Source organism: Dendrobates tinctorius, unplaced genomic scaffold, assembly GCF_039654945.1.
Source record: "Dendrobates tinctorius isolate UK_male_01 unplaced genomic scaffold, ASM3965494v1 ptg000155l, whole genome shotgun sequence".
Taxonomy (NCBI): Eukaryota; Metazoa; Chordata; class Amphibia; order Anura; family Dendrobatidae; genus Dendrobates; species Dendrobates tinctorius.
Window position 1 is genome coordinate 3,000,141 of NW_027361822.1, and position 18,673 is coordinate 3,018,813.

Genomic DNA, 18,673 nt, shown 5'->3' on the forward strand with positions numbered 1-18,673 from the left:
CTCACCAGCGATCCCGACAATGATATCAACGTGTCAGGATCGCTGGTGAGTCGCTACATGATCGCTGGTGAGCTGTCAAACAGACAGCTTCACAAGCGATCAGCACCAGCGACACCGAGCTCGCGGCAATGCTGTGTACTTTAGTTACCAGCGCGCTGATGCAGGGAGCTGGTAACTAAGGTAGACATCGGGTTTCTAAGGAGCATGCATCACTTAGAAAACCGATGTGCACCTTGGTTACCAACTCCCTGCATCAGCGCGCTGGTAACTAAGGTACACATCGGGTTTCTAGGCGCTGCACGCCCCTTAGAAACCCTGCATTTACCCTAGCTACCAGCTCCTGCTCGCTGGTCTCCCGCCTGTCACACGCAGTGATGCGTGCTGGCCAGCGGGAGACGAGCGACCCCAAAAATGTCCAGAGGTTTCCACAGCGATCAGCGATACCTGGCAGGGGGGCCAGTCGCTGATAGCTGTCACACACAGCGATCTCGCTGGTGAGATCGCTGTTGCATCACAAAACTTGTGACTCAGCAGCGATCTTGCTAGCGAGATCGCTATGTGTGATGGGGGCTTTAGAGTTGGTCGGACGTGGGGGGGGTCGATGCCACTCTTAATTATTGGGGACCTTAATAATATTTGTGATGATTTCTGGGACAAGAACAAAAACACGCAGAATAGGACCGAAGGTCACGCTACTGCATTTGGCCCATATGTTCGGGAAATTGGCATGATTGATTTATGGAGAATGCGATATGTGGGAGAGAGGGGATATTCTTGTTATTCACCTGCCCATGATACCCTATCTAGAATAGATATGGCGCTCGGCAACGGAATGATGGACACTATGGTGGGGGATGTGAGGTACCTGCGACTGGCTGTTTCAGATCACAGTCCGACAGAGGTGGAGCTGCGGCCGGTGGGGACACATGCCATGTGCAGGGGAGAGTGGAAAATACACCCCAATTGGTTGCATAGTGTAGATTTAGAGAGTATACAGCAGGAGGTAAAGGAGTTTTTTTAATTTAATGATAGGAGTGCAGATATATCCACTATATGGGAGGCCATAAAAGCGTATTTGAGGGATTTGCTGTTTAGAGATATCAGTAGGTGTAAGAGGCGGGCAAAACAGGCAGAGAAAGTAGTGGCGGAAAGGCTGAGAGCAGCGGAAGATGCGTTGTCTTTACTTGGTACCCCAGAGGCCGGGAAACGGTTAAAGGAAGCTCAGAATAATATGGATAAAACTCTTTTGGAAAGGGTGGAGAGAAAAAGAGAGTTTCAGCAACTGGCTTATTACCAGGAAGGGGAGAAGGTGGGCCACATGCTGTCACGGATTGCTTCTGCCCAGGGGGTACCTCGTTTGTGCATTCATTGGTTCCAGGAAATGGCACGGAGGTGTCGGAGACCCCTGATATTTTAGGGGTCTTCACGGACTTTTATGCGGATTTATACTCCTCTCAGGTGGGAGCATCGGTGGGAGACACTGTGGCATTCTTGGAGGGGCTTGGGCTGCCTAAACTGGGAGATGCTGACAGGGAAAGCTTGGAGGCACCTATCACGGATGAGGAGCTGAGCCAGGCACTAGGGTCAATGTCAAGGTGGAAGGCGCCAGGAGTAGACGGGTTACCAGCTGAAATTTATAAAGGTATGGAGGAAGTGTTAGTGCCCAGATTGAGAGTGGTATTGGAGGGTGCTAAGTGTAGAGGGACTTTGCCAGCTTCAATGAGAGAAGCCATAATAGTGGTAATACCGAAAGAGGATAAAGATCTACAGCAGCCTGAGTCATATCGCCCAATCTCTTTGCTCACAACGGATGTTAAGCTTCTGGCCAAGGTATTACCGAACCGGCTGACGGGTGTTGTCTCGAAGTTGATACATCCGGATCAGTCCAGCTTTATGCCCGACGGATCTACGGCTGTTAACCTGAGAAGGCTTTTTATGAATATGCAGCTGCGGGCCGACAACTGCGGTCAGAGGGTTATTGCATCCTTAGGTGCTCATAAGGCTTTTGAAAGCGTGCAGTGGGGATATTTGTGGCAGGTTCTACGCTGTTTGGGCTTTGGTCCGCAATTTCTGTCATGGGTTCAACTGCTGTATGCACAACCATTAGCAGAAATCAGGGTGAATGGGGAGCTATCCCAAACTATAAAGTTGCACAGAGGGACGAGACAGGGGTATCCACTCTCCCCTCTTTTGTTTGCTTTGGTGGTGGAACCACTGGCCGCAAAGATTCGACAGTCTACCGGGGTGTCTGGGTTCAGGTATGGGTCAATAGAGGAAAAGATAGCGCTCGATGCGGACGATGTACTATTGTTCTTGGGTGATCCACACACTTCTCTGGGGAATACCATGCGGCTTATTGAGGAATTTGGATCTTTGTCGGGGCTGGTGATAAACTGGAATAAATCAATTCTGTTCATGTTCGATGATGTAGTGGTTGAGGTGAGGGATGTCGTAGGCGGGGGCAGACTTAAAGTGGCAGAGCAATTTAAATACTTAGGGATATGGGTCTCTAAAGGTACTGTCACACTTAGCGATGCACCAGCGATCCCGACCAGCGATATGACACGGTCAGGATCGCTGGTGCATCACTAAGTGGTCGCTAGTGAGCTGCCACACAGGCAGATCTCACCAGCGACATCGCAGGGGTCAGGGGTCATTACTTACCTGTCAGACGAGGCGATCCTGACGTCCTCCCACCCGCGTCCACGCGTCGCTCGTCTCCAGAGCAGGAAGCCCAGCAGGAAGCCGACGACGAGAAATGGTCCAGGACGTTCTCGCGCGATCAGCGATAACAAGCGGGGGAGCGGTCAGAGGTAAGTATCAGACATAGTGATATCCCTAGCAATATCGCTATAACGTCACAAAAACCAGTGACGTTATAGCGATATTGCTAGCGATATCGCTTAGCGTGACAGGCCCTTAAGCCGGTTACAGACTATCTGCATAAGAATGAGTCCTGTAATGGGGTTCTCAAGGCGAAGGTGGGGGCCTGGACTAAGCTACACTTGTCGGTGGTTGGACGGGTCAATCTCATCAAAATGCTTCTGATGCCTAAGCTACTATATGTACTTCACAATGCACCTATTTGGATACCCCGTGGGAAATTTAAACAGATCAACTCTTTCTTTAGGAGATTGGTACGGGGGAAGCAGCATCCCCGTATTAGGTTGGAGATGCTTCAGCGGCCTAAGGAAGAGGGGGGATTGGAACCCTGAAATATTTTTTATTGCGGCACAGTGCCAGCATCTTAGGGGTGGGGCGGATGAGGAGACCTCCTGCATGGTACAGCATTTGATAGAGGGGCTGACGAAGAGAAGATCGGCGGTTCAGTGCTTGGAGGATGGGTCCCTGGGGGCACTTTTGAAAATCTACCCAACACTATTTCTGATACATAAAATATGGGGGAGGATCAAACAAATTCAGGGGTCACCTGTCTAACTAGGTTTTCTCCGTTATGGCATAACAACAATCTTCCGGAGTTTATGACGTTGGGATGTTTGTCGGAATGGCTGGCCAGGTGGATACAGTATGTCTTTCAAATATTAGAGCAGCGGGAGTTGAAATCTTTTTCCAGGCTGCAGTCGGAATATGGTCTTAAGGCCTCCGGGGAATATCAATATGCTCAGATGAGGCATGCGTACAGAGCTCAAAACAGAGATGATTGCCTTAAAATTCAAGGCGACCTAGTGCTGGAGTATGTGTGTGTGGGGGGGACTACGAGGGGGAGGTCATCTCCTCTATATATAGAGACCTAATACATACTCATTTACTTGGATATCCAATCAATGCGAGGGCTAAATGGGAAAGAGAGCTGGGTCAGTTGGACGATGAAACGTGGGAGTCGATTCTGGAGTGGATACCAAAACAGTCACTTAGTGAGCCGTATAGACTCTGTCAGCTTTATATTTTACATAGAGTATATAGGTCTCCGGAAGTTATGTATAGGGCTGGATTACGGTCTAACTCTGAGTGTCCTCGATGTAAGAACGAAAATGCTGGACTATTTGATATGCTGTGGACGTGTCCAAGATTGGCTGCTTTTTGGTTAGTGATTCTGAGTCATGTGGAAGTGGCTTATGGGTGTGTTGTCCCAAGAGAGTCAGTGGTTTGCTTGCTGGGATATGTGGAGGAGATAAAAGTCGAAAACAATCTGAAGGTGGCAATTGCTAGATTTCTATATATGGCTCGAAAGGTAATAGCGAGGAATTGGATAAAGGAGGATCCACCTTCAAGGGGAGAATACCTTGCCTATGTGAAGCATGTCCTTAAGCTGGAGAAGGGGGTCTACAAGAAAAGGGAAAAACTGGTGATGTATGACAAACTGTGGACACCTTGGATGGAATTGGGATGAGTGGATAGGTGAATGAATGGTCTCTGGGGTAAGTATATGTGGGTGGTTTGTCTACACTGCTATAACAGATGATGTTGCATAATGCAATTCTATATATGTGTACAGGTGGTGTTAAAGGGATAATACGAGCTGTCTAAAGGGGGAAGGGCTGGGGGTGGGGTGATTTTGCATTGTTGAGGGGGGTGGTTTATGGGAAAATCAAATATGCTTGTACCACTGTTGTATGAATACTGAGATGTTCTTCTTAATAAAAATCTATTTGAGATAAGGACTATGGGCTGTGCATTATACTATATGAATGAGTGTGGGCTGTGTAATATAATAACATGGAAGACTATGGGCTTTTAATTAGATATGGAGGTGCATTATACTGTATGGAGTTATATGGAGTGCATTATATATGGAGTTAAATGACAGGTGCATTATATTATATGAAAGACTATGTAGTGCATTATACTGTATGAAGGAATATGGGCTGTGCATTATACTATAAGGACTATGGGCTGTGCATTATACTATATGGAGAACTATAGAGGGTCCATTATATTATATGGAGGACTATAGGGTGCATTATACTATTTGGAGGACTATGGGGGGTAGATTATACTATATGAAGAACAATGGCGGTCCATTATAATGCATGGTGGACGATGTGGGGTTCATTATAGTGTATGGAGGACTATGGGAATTGCATTATACTATAGGGATTACTATGGACTGTGCATTTTACTATATGGCGGACTCTTGGGAGTGCATTATACTTCTGATATGGAGCCTCATGACTTCTATGTATGCCCCTTCAAAGAATAATAGTTTATTCTTTTCTATACATTAAAGAACAGCGGTAGAACATGGGACGTATACCAGGATGGGATATATAACAGGAAGGGGGTATATATACCAGGAGGGATGACATATATATAATCAGGATGGGGGGCCCCTCTCCAAATCTTGCACTGGGGCCCTTCAGACTCTGAGGGGGTTAATGTCCCCTGCCCCCTGTAATGGGGAATCTCCAGCACCTACCTCCACCTGCAGAGCCGCACACCACATATATGGCTGTTCTGTGCGCACAGGACCTGTGATGAGGTCACAGGAGGGGAGGAGTCAGCGGTCACATGATCAGGGGCCTCAGTGTATGCAGGACTCTGCTGTGCTGGTTGTCATGCAATATCAGGGAAAAAAAGTAAAAACAGAGAGTAAGAAGAAGATAACATAAAATTTCGGTCCCACCTATGGGGGTAAATGGCCTGGTTTGATATTGGTTAACTTCTTCCCAAATGAGATTTTCTGCTTTTGCACTTTCATTTTTTCCTCCCCTTTTACCAAGAGTCATAACTTTTTATTTTTCTGTAGAGTCTCATGAGCGATTATTTCTCTAGGGACAAGTTGGAATTTTTAATGACACCAATCACATTACTATCATTGTTCTGGAAAAACAAGGAGAAAAAAAGCCAAATGTGGTGCCTTTATTAGGGATGAGGGAACGAGCTTGGTGATAGTCGGATATCACTCGAGTATCTGGGTGCTCAGATGTGCTCATTGCTTGGATATAATGCTCTAATCCCCACCCCGCATCTTTGGCACCTGTTACACAGCCAATATACATGCAGTGATTGCCTACTGTAATGCAGTAGCCATCTTGGTTGTGGCATTACAGTCCCTTGAAAAATATATAGCTTTTTTCAGTGAAAAAAATGTAATATACTGTGTGATCCAACGAGTATTACGTGCTCTGTGGTACATTTTGGTTGTAACCGGCTGGGTGGTGCAACCACTGTACTGGACCCCAGGAAAGACCTGGAGAGGTGTGACTAGGAGCCTCACCCAGACAGACCACGGATACGCAGCAGCGTACAACATTGAAATCCGAGGAAAGACAAGGGAGGTGGTCCAGGTGCTACTCCAGGACTGACCTCGGGTAGATGGGAGCTGACACCCTAGGAGCGGGTAGCTGGGGCGGCCAGAGGGAATGACCAAAAGATGCAGGCAGGCAGAGGAGGGCAACAAGTGCCACGGATGCAGATGGGACAGGCTTATGAGAACAGAGACCACAGCAGTGAGTATGTCGGCACCTCTGCAAGGGGAGGAAAGTGGAGAGCAGAGCCGGTGGAGACAAGACAGGAGGCGGAGCGGTAGGTGCAAGGCTGCGGCGATGAGACCGTCGATGTCTCTGCCGAAGAAAGGAATGCAGAGACACCAGCGTTACATTGGTGTTATATAACACTCCAAAATAGTGTTGACATTTTTTTCTGAATTAAATTACTCAACCATTCTTTCCAGGATAATGACTTGTATATTAGGCAAAATAAATAAGAGAAAAAATGCTCCTCCACACCTTGGGCTACGTTCACATGTAGTGTTTTTTTGCTGTACATCTGAATTGCTTTCAATGGTGAAAAAAAACATACAGGAAATGTAATTTTAGCATTCTAACACCTTATCTGTCCATGTGGCATGTGAGACATGATCAGACACATCCTGTTTAATTTATTAAGGATGGACTCTAAAAGTCAAAATGTTCTTATTTTTTCAGGGCCATTTGGAGGCTATCACTATTTGTAGATGCCTCACTATTGTTAGAGCAGGGTTCCCCAACTTCAGTCCTCAAGGCCCACCAACAGATCATGTTTTCAGGATTTCCTTTGTATTGCACAGGTGATGCAATTATCACCTGAGCAATACTAAGGAAATCCTGAAAACATGATCTGTTGGTGGGCCTTGAGGACTGGAGTTGGAGAACCCTGTCTAAGGCTAGTTTCACACTAGCGTTTAAACAACGCGCGCACGGCGCCGCTAAGCCACGCCCCCTGCCGGCTGCCTGCCCGCCCCTTCCTGTCAGCGCCTCCTCCGAGCGCACAGGGCTGCATGCGTTATGCGCACCCTATCTTTAGCATAGGGTGCGCAGGCCATGCGCAACTATGAATGTAGCGTGCGCTGCGCACTTTTGGAGGTGCGCCGTGCGCGCCGAACGCAGCATGTTGCATTTTGGCGCGCACGGCGCACATTCAAAAATGCGCAGCACACGCTACATTCATAGTTGCGCACGGCCTGCGCACCCTATGCTATAGATAGGGTGCGCATAACGCATGCAGCCCTGTGCGCTCGGAGGAGGCGCTGACAGGAAGGGGCGGGCAGGGAGCCGGCAGGGGGCGTGGCTTAGCGGCGCCGTGCGCGCGTCGTTTAAACGCTAGTGTGAAACTAGCCTTAGAGGGCCATCAGGCTGCCCTCACTGAGAAATTTTGGGAGGGGCATCAGACTGCTATCCTTTGCATAGCCATATATTGCTACTGCAAAATAATTTATCCATCTGAGATGGGAAATTTTTCTTTTCCATATTAATACTGTAAAGTTTGAAGCTGGAGGGTTAGCAGGCGTCCCTCACAATCCATAAGAAAGGTAGAACATAGAAGGGATTTCAATTGGCGCTGAAAAAAATGTTCTTGTAAGTAGCAGCAACAAACTCTGGAAGAAAGCAATTAACACTGTCAGCTCTGGTGAATTTCTAAGTACAGATCACTGTAAAAACATGAATCGGTCAATTAGTCCATGGGAGAAAGCAACAGCAAGGCTCAGAATTTATAAGGCAATAATCCTTGACTACATGCTTGTCATACGCTCCCCCTACTGCCACACCTCACCGTAGATGAAGTGCAGATAAGAGCGGTATTATTATAACAGCATAGAACCTATTTGGATAAGCCATGAAAACAGCATTTTGTTTAATGTAGCAGCATCAAGGACTGTTATATAATCAACCCTGCTGGGGAATATAGTGGAGCATTTCGCATCTCCTCAGCCTGATATGGAGGATACCAGGATCTTCTGTACTTACTGTACAAACTATCTTGTCCCAGCTGTGAAATCCTGTATGCAGTGTGAGAACTCCCTATGTGACGACCACCTGACAGCCCACATCAAGGCACTGGATCATACAGTATATTAATAGTAGAACCTACCAGCTTTTTTGGTTTCAAATAATTTTACCTAAACTAGAAGGTGGATTATCAGAAAAGCACTTTTTCCCATTACTTAGGCTACTTTCAGACTTGCGTTCTGAGGCACAGCGCAGGACCACCGCTAAGCTCCGCCCCGGCCGTACCTCCTCCAGTCAGCTCCTCCTATGGGCCCATGACGCTGCATGCGACCAGCGTACCCTATATTTAGTGTTGGGTACGCTGACCTTGCGCTGGTATGATTTTGCCGGCGCGTGCGCCCTTTTGCGCTGCACTTCAGAATGCAAGTCTGAAAGTAGCCTAAGGAGTGGGTCTCCTAGACTTGTAAAGTGTATGCACTAAGTGCAAGGGATTCAAAAAATTAGAAGGAAGCAGTCCAATAACCCTGAGACATAGTGGAGGGCCTCAGATAACATTTTTTTCCCATTATTAAGGAGTGGGTGTCTTAGACTGGTAATGTCCATGCACTAAGTACATGAGCTGAAAAACATTTACCCCTGGGCTGCATAAATATATACAATGCTCAAACAAATAAAGGGAACACTAAAATACCACATCCTAGATATCTCTGAATGAAATATTCCAGTTGCAAATTTTTATTAATTGCATAGTGGAATGTGTTTAGAACAATAAAACATAATTATCAATGTAAATCAAAATGAATATCCCATGGTGATCTGGATTTGGAATGATACTCAAAATCAGTGGAAAATCAAATTACAGGCTGATCCAACTTCAGTGGAAATGCCTCATGACAAGGAAAAGATGCTCAGTACTGTGTGTGGCCTCCATGTGCCTGCATGACCTGATGAGGTGGTGGATGGTCTCCTGAAGGTTCTCCTCCCAGACCTGGACTAAAGCATCCGCCAACTCTTGGACAGTCTTTGGTGCAGCGTGACGTTGGTGGATGGAGCGAGACATGATGTCCCAGATGTGCTCAATCGGATTCAGGTCTGCAGAATGGGCGGGCCAGTCCATAGTTTCAATGCCTTCATCTTGCAGGAACTGACACACTCCAGCTGTAGGGAGGTTGAACTGACGGACAGATCTGCCTGTAGTAAGAGGCAGAGGGGTAGCGCAGTGTAGGTACAAAAGCGCTGAGATAAAGAGAAAGGGGTGCCGTGTTGTAGTTTGACCATTAGAGGGCAGTGGGGAGTGTAGGAGTGTGACTGTGTAACTGCCATTGGTCAAAGAAACTGTCAGGTGATAGTGGGCGGAGCTACCAGAACTAGGAGTATAAGAGGTTGAGGGAAGGTTCTGGAAGGTCCAGTCAGCCAGGGGAGCTCACTAGTAAGGAGGTTCTGATGTAGAGAGAGACGGTAGAAAGGCTCCAGAGAAAAACTGACAGTTGAGACGTCACGGGGGGGTGACCCAAAGGATAGTAGCCGCAGACATAGATGGTCTGAGGGTACCAAGTGGACGGCGTACTTGGAATGGTGAAGCACTGTGGTGGATAGGCCTAGGGCAGCCACAGTGAGAAGAGCCACAAAGGACGCCATGACGATGTAAATAAGAAGTGAAGGTACCCGGGTCTGTGAATAAAAGAAGTGTGAAATTCATGTGGTGAATTGCGGTAGTCGTCAGAGAGGCGGCCAATAAAAACGGACCTGTTGAATACAATCCTCTGTCTCAGTCTCGTGTCTGTCGGCGGCAAGAAGTGGGTCACCCCCCATCCCTGTTGGTCCACTCTCTCACCTATCCTACACAGCCACATGTGGTCTGGCATTATCCTGCATTAGGAGGAAACCAGGGCCAACTGCACCAGCATATGGTCTCACACAAGGGGTCTGAGGATCTCATCTTGGTACCTAATGGCAGTCAGGCTACCTCTGGCGAGCACATGGAGGGCTGTGCGGCCCTCCAAAGAAACGCCACCCCACACTATTACTGACCCACTGCCAAACCGGTCATGCTGAAGGATGTTGAAGGCAGCAGATTGCTCTCCATGGCGTCTAAATACATCTGCACTAACCAGGGTGCAGCGGACCCAAGTAAAATAGCAACTGCACAGGTGCAATAATACCAAATGAAATAGCCAGCCTACAATCAGGGATTGGCCATGTGGTACACCAGTGCAAAAAAATAATCCGCATGTGGCAGTGTTCACACAGGGAATGCAGAGCTTCTGGTTCACAGCCTCTTAGTAACACCATAGAGGGGGGCTGCTGTTATGAATGGGAAACCGAGGAGGAAAAAAAAGACAACAAGCTAAGTCTCAGAAAACCAGAGAAGTTGGTAACTATGCAGATTGCAGAGCCCTGATCTTAACTGCACAACTAGCAGCAGTCGTGGAGCGTTCCTACGTTGTCCTAGACTCCTCATCAGAACCGGAGAACTACATAAGCCTAAAGCAGGAAAAGAGGAAAACTAACTGCCCCAGAGCAGACCCCAAAGGAAAGATAGACCCCACATGTATTGACGGTGAAACAAGATGAAAATACAAACAAAGGCAGGAAAATAGGCTGAGCAAACGATGGGGCCCGGCTAACAAAAAAGGACAGACACTGTCTGTAATCTGCCAAAAAAAACCTACAAAAATATTGTCCAACACTTTTGATAGCAAAATTAACCCTGAAGTCACTAGACTTCTAAACCTACACTCACTGGCCACTTTATTAGGTACACCATGCTAGTAAGGGGTTGGACCCCCTTTTGCCTTCAGAACTGCCTCAATTCTTCGTGGCAGAGATTCAACAAGGTGCTGGAAGCCTTCCTCAGAGATTTTGGACCATATTGACATGATGGCATCACACAGTTGGCGCAGATTTGTCGGCTGCACATCCCTGATGCGAATCTCCCGTTCCACCACATCCCAAAGATGCTCTATTGGATTGAGATCTGGTGACTGAGGAGGCCATTTGAGTACAGTAAACTCATTGTCATGTTCAAGAAACCAATCTGAGATGATTCGAGCTTTAGGACATGGCGCATTATCCTGCTGAAAGTAGCCATCAGATGTTGGGTACATTGTGGTCATAAAGGGATGGACATGGTCAGCAACAATACTCAGGTAGGCTGTGGCGTTGCAACGATGCTCAATTGGTACCAAGGGGCCCAAAGAGTGCCCAGAAAAAATTCCCCACACCATGACACCACCACCACCAGCCTGAACCGTTGATACAAGGCAGGATGGATCCATGCTTTCATGTTGTTTACGCCAAATTCTGACCCTACCATCCGAATGTCGCAGCAGAAATCGAGACTCATCAGACCAGGCAACGTTTTTCCAATCTTCTACTGTCCAATTTCGATGAGCTTGTGCAAATTGTAGCCTCAGTTTCCTGTTCTTAGCTGAGAGGAGTGGTACCCAGTGTGGTCTTCTGCTGCTGTAGCCCATCTGCCTCAAAGTTCGACGCACTGTGCGTTCAGAGATGCTCTTCTGCCTACCTTGGTTGTAACGGGTGGCAATTTGAGTGACTGTTGCCTTTCTATCAGCTCGAACCAGTCTGCCCATTCTCCTCTGACCTCTGGCATCAACATGGCATTTCCGGCCACAGAACTGCCGCTCACTGGATTTTTTTTCTTTTTCGGACCATTCTCTGTAAACCCTAGAGATGGTTGTGCGTGAAAATCCCAGTAGATCAGCAGTTTCTGAAATTCGCAGACCAGCCCTTCTGGCACCAACAATCATGCCACGTTCAAAGGCACTCAAATCACCTTTCTTCCCCATACTGATGCTCGGTTTGAACTGCAGGAGATTGTCTTGACCATGTCTACATGCCTAAATGCACTGAGTTGCCGCCATGTGATTGGCTGATTAGAAATTAAGTCTTAACACACAGTTGGACAGGTGTACCTAATAAAGTGGCCAGTGAGTGTATATCAGCACTCTGAAATATTCTGAGACAGAGCAAAAAAGAGGCCAATCTAATAAGGGACAAAAAGCAAATTGGCAAATACTGATTAATAGGAGTGGAATTTCAGCATAGCCCCAGCAGGGGCAGGCTGATTACACAAAAAACTGAATTGACCAACAAGCGCAAGTGTGAACAATAGCAAAAAAACAAACTTAACTTGAGAAGACTGGAAGAGAGCTGAAGTCAAGGACCTGAGAAGCAGACTGAATCACCAGCACCCGGATAGGGCGTCGGCTGTCTTATATCCAGTCTGATACTCCAGAAATCCAATCGTTATCTTCCTCATCAGGTGGCAGATCACTACCACTTAAACCAACCGCACTACCTCCTGTCACCACCAGAGGGAGAATGGAAGGGGAACTCTCAACTCGTGGAGCAGAAAATGAGTTCATGACAGGCTGCCCAGTGCTAACTAAAATGCATCCCATGTGAACAGAGGACACAGTTAGCAGAACCATTTGGGCCCAACTGCACCCTGAAAAAAATACAGTGCACAAAAACTTATCAATATATGTAAGGTATTAGTTGATATTATGGCCATAATATGGAAGCTGGCAAACTGCGTCAAAGTTCCTTACTCTTGCCAGTCCTACTCTAACATTAAAACCTCAAACCATTTTCTAGTGCTTTTTGAAGTGTGTTTTGGGTCAATGTCCTGCTGGAAGACCCATGACCTCTGAGGGAGACCCTGCTTTCTCACACTGGGCCCTACATTATGCTGCAAAATTTGTTGGTAGTCTTCAGACTTCATAATGCCATGCACACGGTCAAGCAGTCCAGTGCCAGAGGCAGCAAAGCAACCCCAAAACATCAGGGAACCTCCGCCATATTTGACTGTAGGGACCGTGTTCTTTTCTTTGAATGCCTCTTTTTTTCTCCTAAGTTGAGGATCCAAGAAAAGCACTTCTGAGCATCCGCGCTGCTTTAGTGATAAGAATTCTTCAGAAATCCATATAAATCTTTCAAGTTCTTTATTATATGTACTACAGAAACTACGCGTTTCGAGATGACAAACCGCACCTCTTCTTCAGGTTACAGTACAGAGAGACAATATAATTTATGTGGATCTGCTGGTAGTCTGATACGAAGGTATCCAATAGACTCACTCCTCGATTGAAAGCGAAACCAGCTCTAAGATATTCTACCCGCCCTAAATATCGCCAATGCTTCTGACTTATTATAATTAATATTAAAGCCAGTAAGGTGTCCGAAATCTTCAATTGTCGAAATTATGAGTGGAATAGCTTGTGTTGGGATGGCAATAAATAATTAAAATATCATCGCCAAAAGCCAGTAATTTTGCTTCCGTGTTCCCAGTAGGAAAACCATGAAAATCTGGCAGATTTTGAAGAGTTGTCCGTAAAGGGTCTAATGCTAAATTAAATAATAATGGAGACAATGGACATCCCTGCCTCGTACCCCTCTGGATGACAAAGGGCACCGACATAGTGTTGTTTATAAAAAGTCTAGATGTGGGAACCCTATATATCAGTTTAATAGCATTGCAGAACCAGGACACAAACCCTCTGATCTCCAACAGCTTATATAAATAATTTCAGGAGACCCTGTCAAAGGCCTTATCTGCGTCAAGACCCACCACTATATTCCTTTTACCGTTATTGACTCTACAACTAGATATAGTACCTATTGCCGTTCTTATATTATAGGTTATAGATTTCCCATGTACAAACCCCGTCTGATGTGGTGAAATTAACTCAGGAAAAATCCGTTGGACCCTAGTCGCCAATATTTTTGTAAAAAGTTTAAAATCTACATTAAGCAATGAGATTGGTCGATATCCTTCCACCTGCAATGAATCCTTCGCAGGCTTAGGAAGCATAATTATACAAGCCTCATTGAATCTATCCGGAATATAGCCCTTCTCCATAATTCCATTAAATAACTCACATAAATGTGGACCTACCGATGGACCTAAGATTTTATAATACTCTCCACCAAACCCATCTGGACCCGGTGCCTTAGAAATCTTAAGAGTAGAGATGGCTGCCAGTACTTCCGTAATGGTAATGGGTGAATTAAGCAAGTTTCTTTTGTCTTCCATAATACTAGGAGCCACCCCATCCTGAAAGAAACACGATGCCTCTGTAATCTCCTCTCCCCCATTTGCATAAAAGGATCCAAAAAAAGTCTAAATTCCTCTATTATTTGTTCATTATCCGTTGTAACTATTCCATCTTGATTACAGATCCTGTTAATTCTAGTTGCTTTGCTTTTCTAAAAGGTTTAGTAAGAGAGGCAAGTAGTTTCCCAGGCCTGTTCCCCCATTTAAAATATTTGTGTTTTTGATAGTCCAGACTATATAACGCTCTTTCATGCTCAATGTTTTCAGAAGCCTCTTTAGCCTCTACAAATTTCTGTTTATTTATGGGGGTATTAGATCATTTGAAATGTTTATAGGCCTGAGTCAATTTTTCCTGAGCCGCTAATGTGGCCGCTAGTTATAATATACGTTTATTCCCGACATAAGAGATGATTTGTCCCCTTAAAACTGCCTTAGAGGCAGCCCAAAATAAGTGAGGATCAGCACAGTGCTCCCTATTGTCTTCTTTGTATGTGTTCCAGGACATCTGCAGATAAGCCTTAAAATCATCAGACAAATATAAGTAAGAGGGAATCCTCCACCTCCTTTCCTTGTATGCCGGATTTACCAATCTCTATTTGAAAACCACCGGGGCATGATCAGATATCTGAATATCCAAAATATCTGTCAATAGAACAAGGGGCACCATTGATAAGCCCGATAACCAATAGTCTAATCTTGCATGTGTATTATGAACATGAGAGTAGTGCGAGAAATCCTTATCAGTGGGGTGCTGCCACCTCTGTATATCCATCAGCCCTAAATGATCCATCAGTTTCTGGATGAGACCCTCATGTATTGTAGCTCCATGGTTGTGTGAACCTGATCTATCCATAGATATATCATGTGCCTCATTAAAGTCCCCCCCAATTATCAAATCGACTGTGTCCCAACCCGCCAATGCAGAGAGTAACTGAGTCTGAAACTGCGAGTCCGGACCATTGGGTGCATATATATTAACCAAATTATAGCGGACTCCTTCTATCTTTATGTTAACTATTAAAATTCTCCCCATTGGATCCTCCCAAGTATCCAAGATATCATAATTAAGACATTTATTGATAAGTATTGCCACGCCCCTCTGTTTCTTGGAATATGATTCCTCAGCACATAACACATATTTTTTACTAAATAAAGATGGATGTTTATCCCTTACCCAATGAGTTTCTTGTAAAAAGATTACATGTAAGTTAGAGCATTGTAAGTAATGCATAACCTTTTTCCTCTTGACTAGGGTGTTTCGCCCATTTACATTCCATGAGCACCAATATAATGAATGCATTGTGGACATAGAAGTACTGCAATTATCTATCATTTAACCTATACCAGCACGTGGTGCAAATTTCCTGAATAATATCAGATGCATAAAAACCCCACACCCATCCCAGCGAGTGGGCACGGAGGTCACATTAACAAAAGAATGAGATGAACACTCGCAGGAACCCACCCACCCCAACCTTAAAAATCTAAATCCGCAAAGAACCATGATCCCAATAGTTAGGAGCGTGAACCTGTTTGAGAAAAAAAGAGATTAATATCTCAACAAAATAAAACATAAAATTGACAGAAGCGACGCCAAGCTGCTAGGTGACAAAGAACGTCAGTTATATTCATCACTGGTCTCATCTGAGGTCTGCACTGCATTTTGAATATCTGCTTGAAGATGTTGCAAAGCCTTTTCTGGCTCTGTGAAGATCCAATTTTTTCCACTCAAAGAAAAGCGTAAGATTGCAGGAAATTGTAGCCCAAAACGAATATTTTTCCCCACCAAAATCGCACATTCGATATTAAAAGCTTAACGTTTGGCTGCAACTGCAGCCGAGTAATCCTGGAAAAGAAACAGTTTGTGAAGATCATAGGATAATGGTTGCTTCTTCCTGTATACTGACAGCAAACTGACTTTGTCTTGGAAATCTAGGACTCTGAAAATTACTGGACGTGGTCTGGAATCCGTATCATTCCTAGGAGAACCCAATGTTGTGAGCTCATTTTCGGGTTTGCCTCTGGCATCTGGTGAGGGTTATGCAGCTGGCTGTGCTGACAGAGGAGTAGTGAGTTGTCTATATGGACTCCCTCTGTTGGTGAAGGGAGGTAATGAATCTGATCTAAATGGCAGAGACCGGCCACCTGAGGAAGAGGACTGCGATTGGACATCAGGAGTTTCTGATTGGATTTAAGGCAGCCGACTCACTAGTTTCTTGCTGGTGATTTTTCCTGACTGTGGCTCCTGGTTTCCAGTTTGGTTCCTGCCTTCCTAAAGCTAAGTTTTCTCTGCTATTGTTCATATGAGTTTTTGTCTGGTTTTCTTAGTTTTTGTGTTCAGCCAGCCCTGGCTGGGACTGGGCTGAATCCCCATTTTTGTCTCTGATCAGTTGATCTCTTTTGCTCTGTCTTCAGAATATACCTGAGTGCTGATATAGTGATTTGAAGTCTAGCGACTTCAGGGCCTTTTTCTATCAGACATGTTGGACATTCTTTTTGGCAGGGTTTTTTGCATGACTGCAGACAGCAGCATTTCTTTCCTGTCCTTTCTAGTTAGCGAGGGCCCCATCGTTTGCTCAGCCTATCTTTCTGCCTGTGTCTGTGTTTTCATCTTTCTGTGTTTTCATCTTGTTTCACCGACAATGTTGGGGGCTGTCTATTGCTTTGGAGTCTGCTCTGGGGCAGTTTAGATTTTCCCTTTCTTTCTTTAGGCTTATTTAGTTCTCCGGCCGTGACGAGGCGTCTTGGACCACCGTAGACACGCTCCACGGCTACTGCTAGTTGTTGTGGATAGGATCAGGGGTCTGCAATCCGCTAGTTACCAACCTCTCCGGTTTTCTGGGCTTAGCTTATTTTTTGTTTTTTCCTCCTCGGTGACTCATTCATAACACCCAATCTCTCAATCTTTAGGACACTCGAATGTAGTGGTAAATTTAGTGCTTTTGGGAGCCATTCCAACACTATTCCCATTAAATCAAGCGTTTTGATCGATTCGGGAAGACCAGCAAGTTTCAGGTTATTACGATGAGATCTGTTCTCTAGATCCTCAACTTTATCCAGAAGAAATGTGACATTTTTATCCCTCCGGTTTAACTTCTCTGTGACCATGTCCTCTAGATCTGACACTTTGTTCTGCACCTGTTATGCGTGCCCCTTGTGTGTTAACCTGAGTGGCAATAGCATCCAAAGTCGACTGAAATGCCATCAGCCTGGAGTCTATTCTCGGCATTAGAATATCAGTAATGACCTGAGCAATAGATTGCGTATCCTCCCGTTCCATATCAGCAGTTATCTTTGGTGGAGAGGTAGTATTCTGGTGCTGAGTCGAGGGTCTATTTGCTTTCCCAGATTTGGCTACGTATTTTTCCATAGTGAATGAGGGACCTAATGAACTTGTGCAAATTTGGCAGTGGCATCGCTAATGAAGATCTGCTTCACATGCAAAGAATCATTTCCTAGTCCAGCAGAGGGCAGCGCACCCTAATACTCTGATCTGTGCTCCTGCCCCTGATATAACAACACTGGAGACCAGCAGGAAAGCGCGGGGCAGCGTTATCAAATTCAAGTCTATAAGTTGCATATATCAATTATATGGCCCACAGTATACAAGAGCCAGCTTGCTGGGTTACTTTTCTGGGTGAAATAAACACTGCCTGTGTGGCTCTATCTTGCCTCCAGGACCAGGAGCCTGTGCTTTCCGTCCAATTGACTTGACTCCCCACACTCACCGCCCTCCTCCTCCGATTGTACTTCAGACTGTGCCTTTCTATACTGGTCCACGCTCCCGCTCCTGTACAGGTATGTAGCGGCCCCGGTTACCTTGCTGTCTGATGTGGCGCGGAGCACACCTGCGGCCTGTCACCTCCGCTCCTGTCAGAGGCCATGTGTCGTGTGGATGTTAGCGCTGCCTGCGCCTAGGACCTCCAGAATCCCCGGAGAGCTGGTCCCACTACAGAGGGGACCTTGCCCGGGTCTTATCCCCGCTGTCCGCTTAGTGTAGCGGTGATGGCAGTGGATGAAGTTCTGCCGTCGGGGAGCTCCATTAAAATGCAGTCATCTTCAAGCTCCGCCTCCCAAAAGTCTGATGGAGTCGGTGCCATCCTGGATGTGCTGCATTAACTGAACCATTTGTGTGGGTTGTAGGGTCAGTCCCATGCTACCACGAGTATGGAAGCACAACCAACATTCAAAAGTGACCAAAACATCAGCCAGAAAGCATTGGTACTGAGATGTGGTCTGTGGTCCTCACCTGCAGAAGCATTCCTTTATTGAGGGTGTCTTGATAATTGCCAATAATTTCTATCTCTTGTCTATTCCATTTGCACAACAGCATGTGAAACTGATTGTCAATCAGTGGACAGTTTGATGTCAAAGAAGGTTGATCCACTTGGAGTTATATTCTGTTGTTTAAGTGTTCCCTTCTTTT

General features: G+C 45.8%; 1 protein-coding gene across 4 annotated transcripts in view; it reads right to left on the reverse strand.

The window, feature by feature from the left end:
• Positions 1-18,673, reverse strand: part of LOC141050962 (uncharacterized) — a 359,750-nt gene that overhangs the window by 47,603 nt on the left and 293,474 nt on the right. The gene's annotated exons all lie outside the window — the stretch shown is intronic.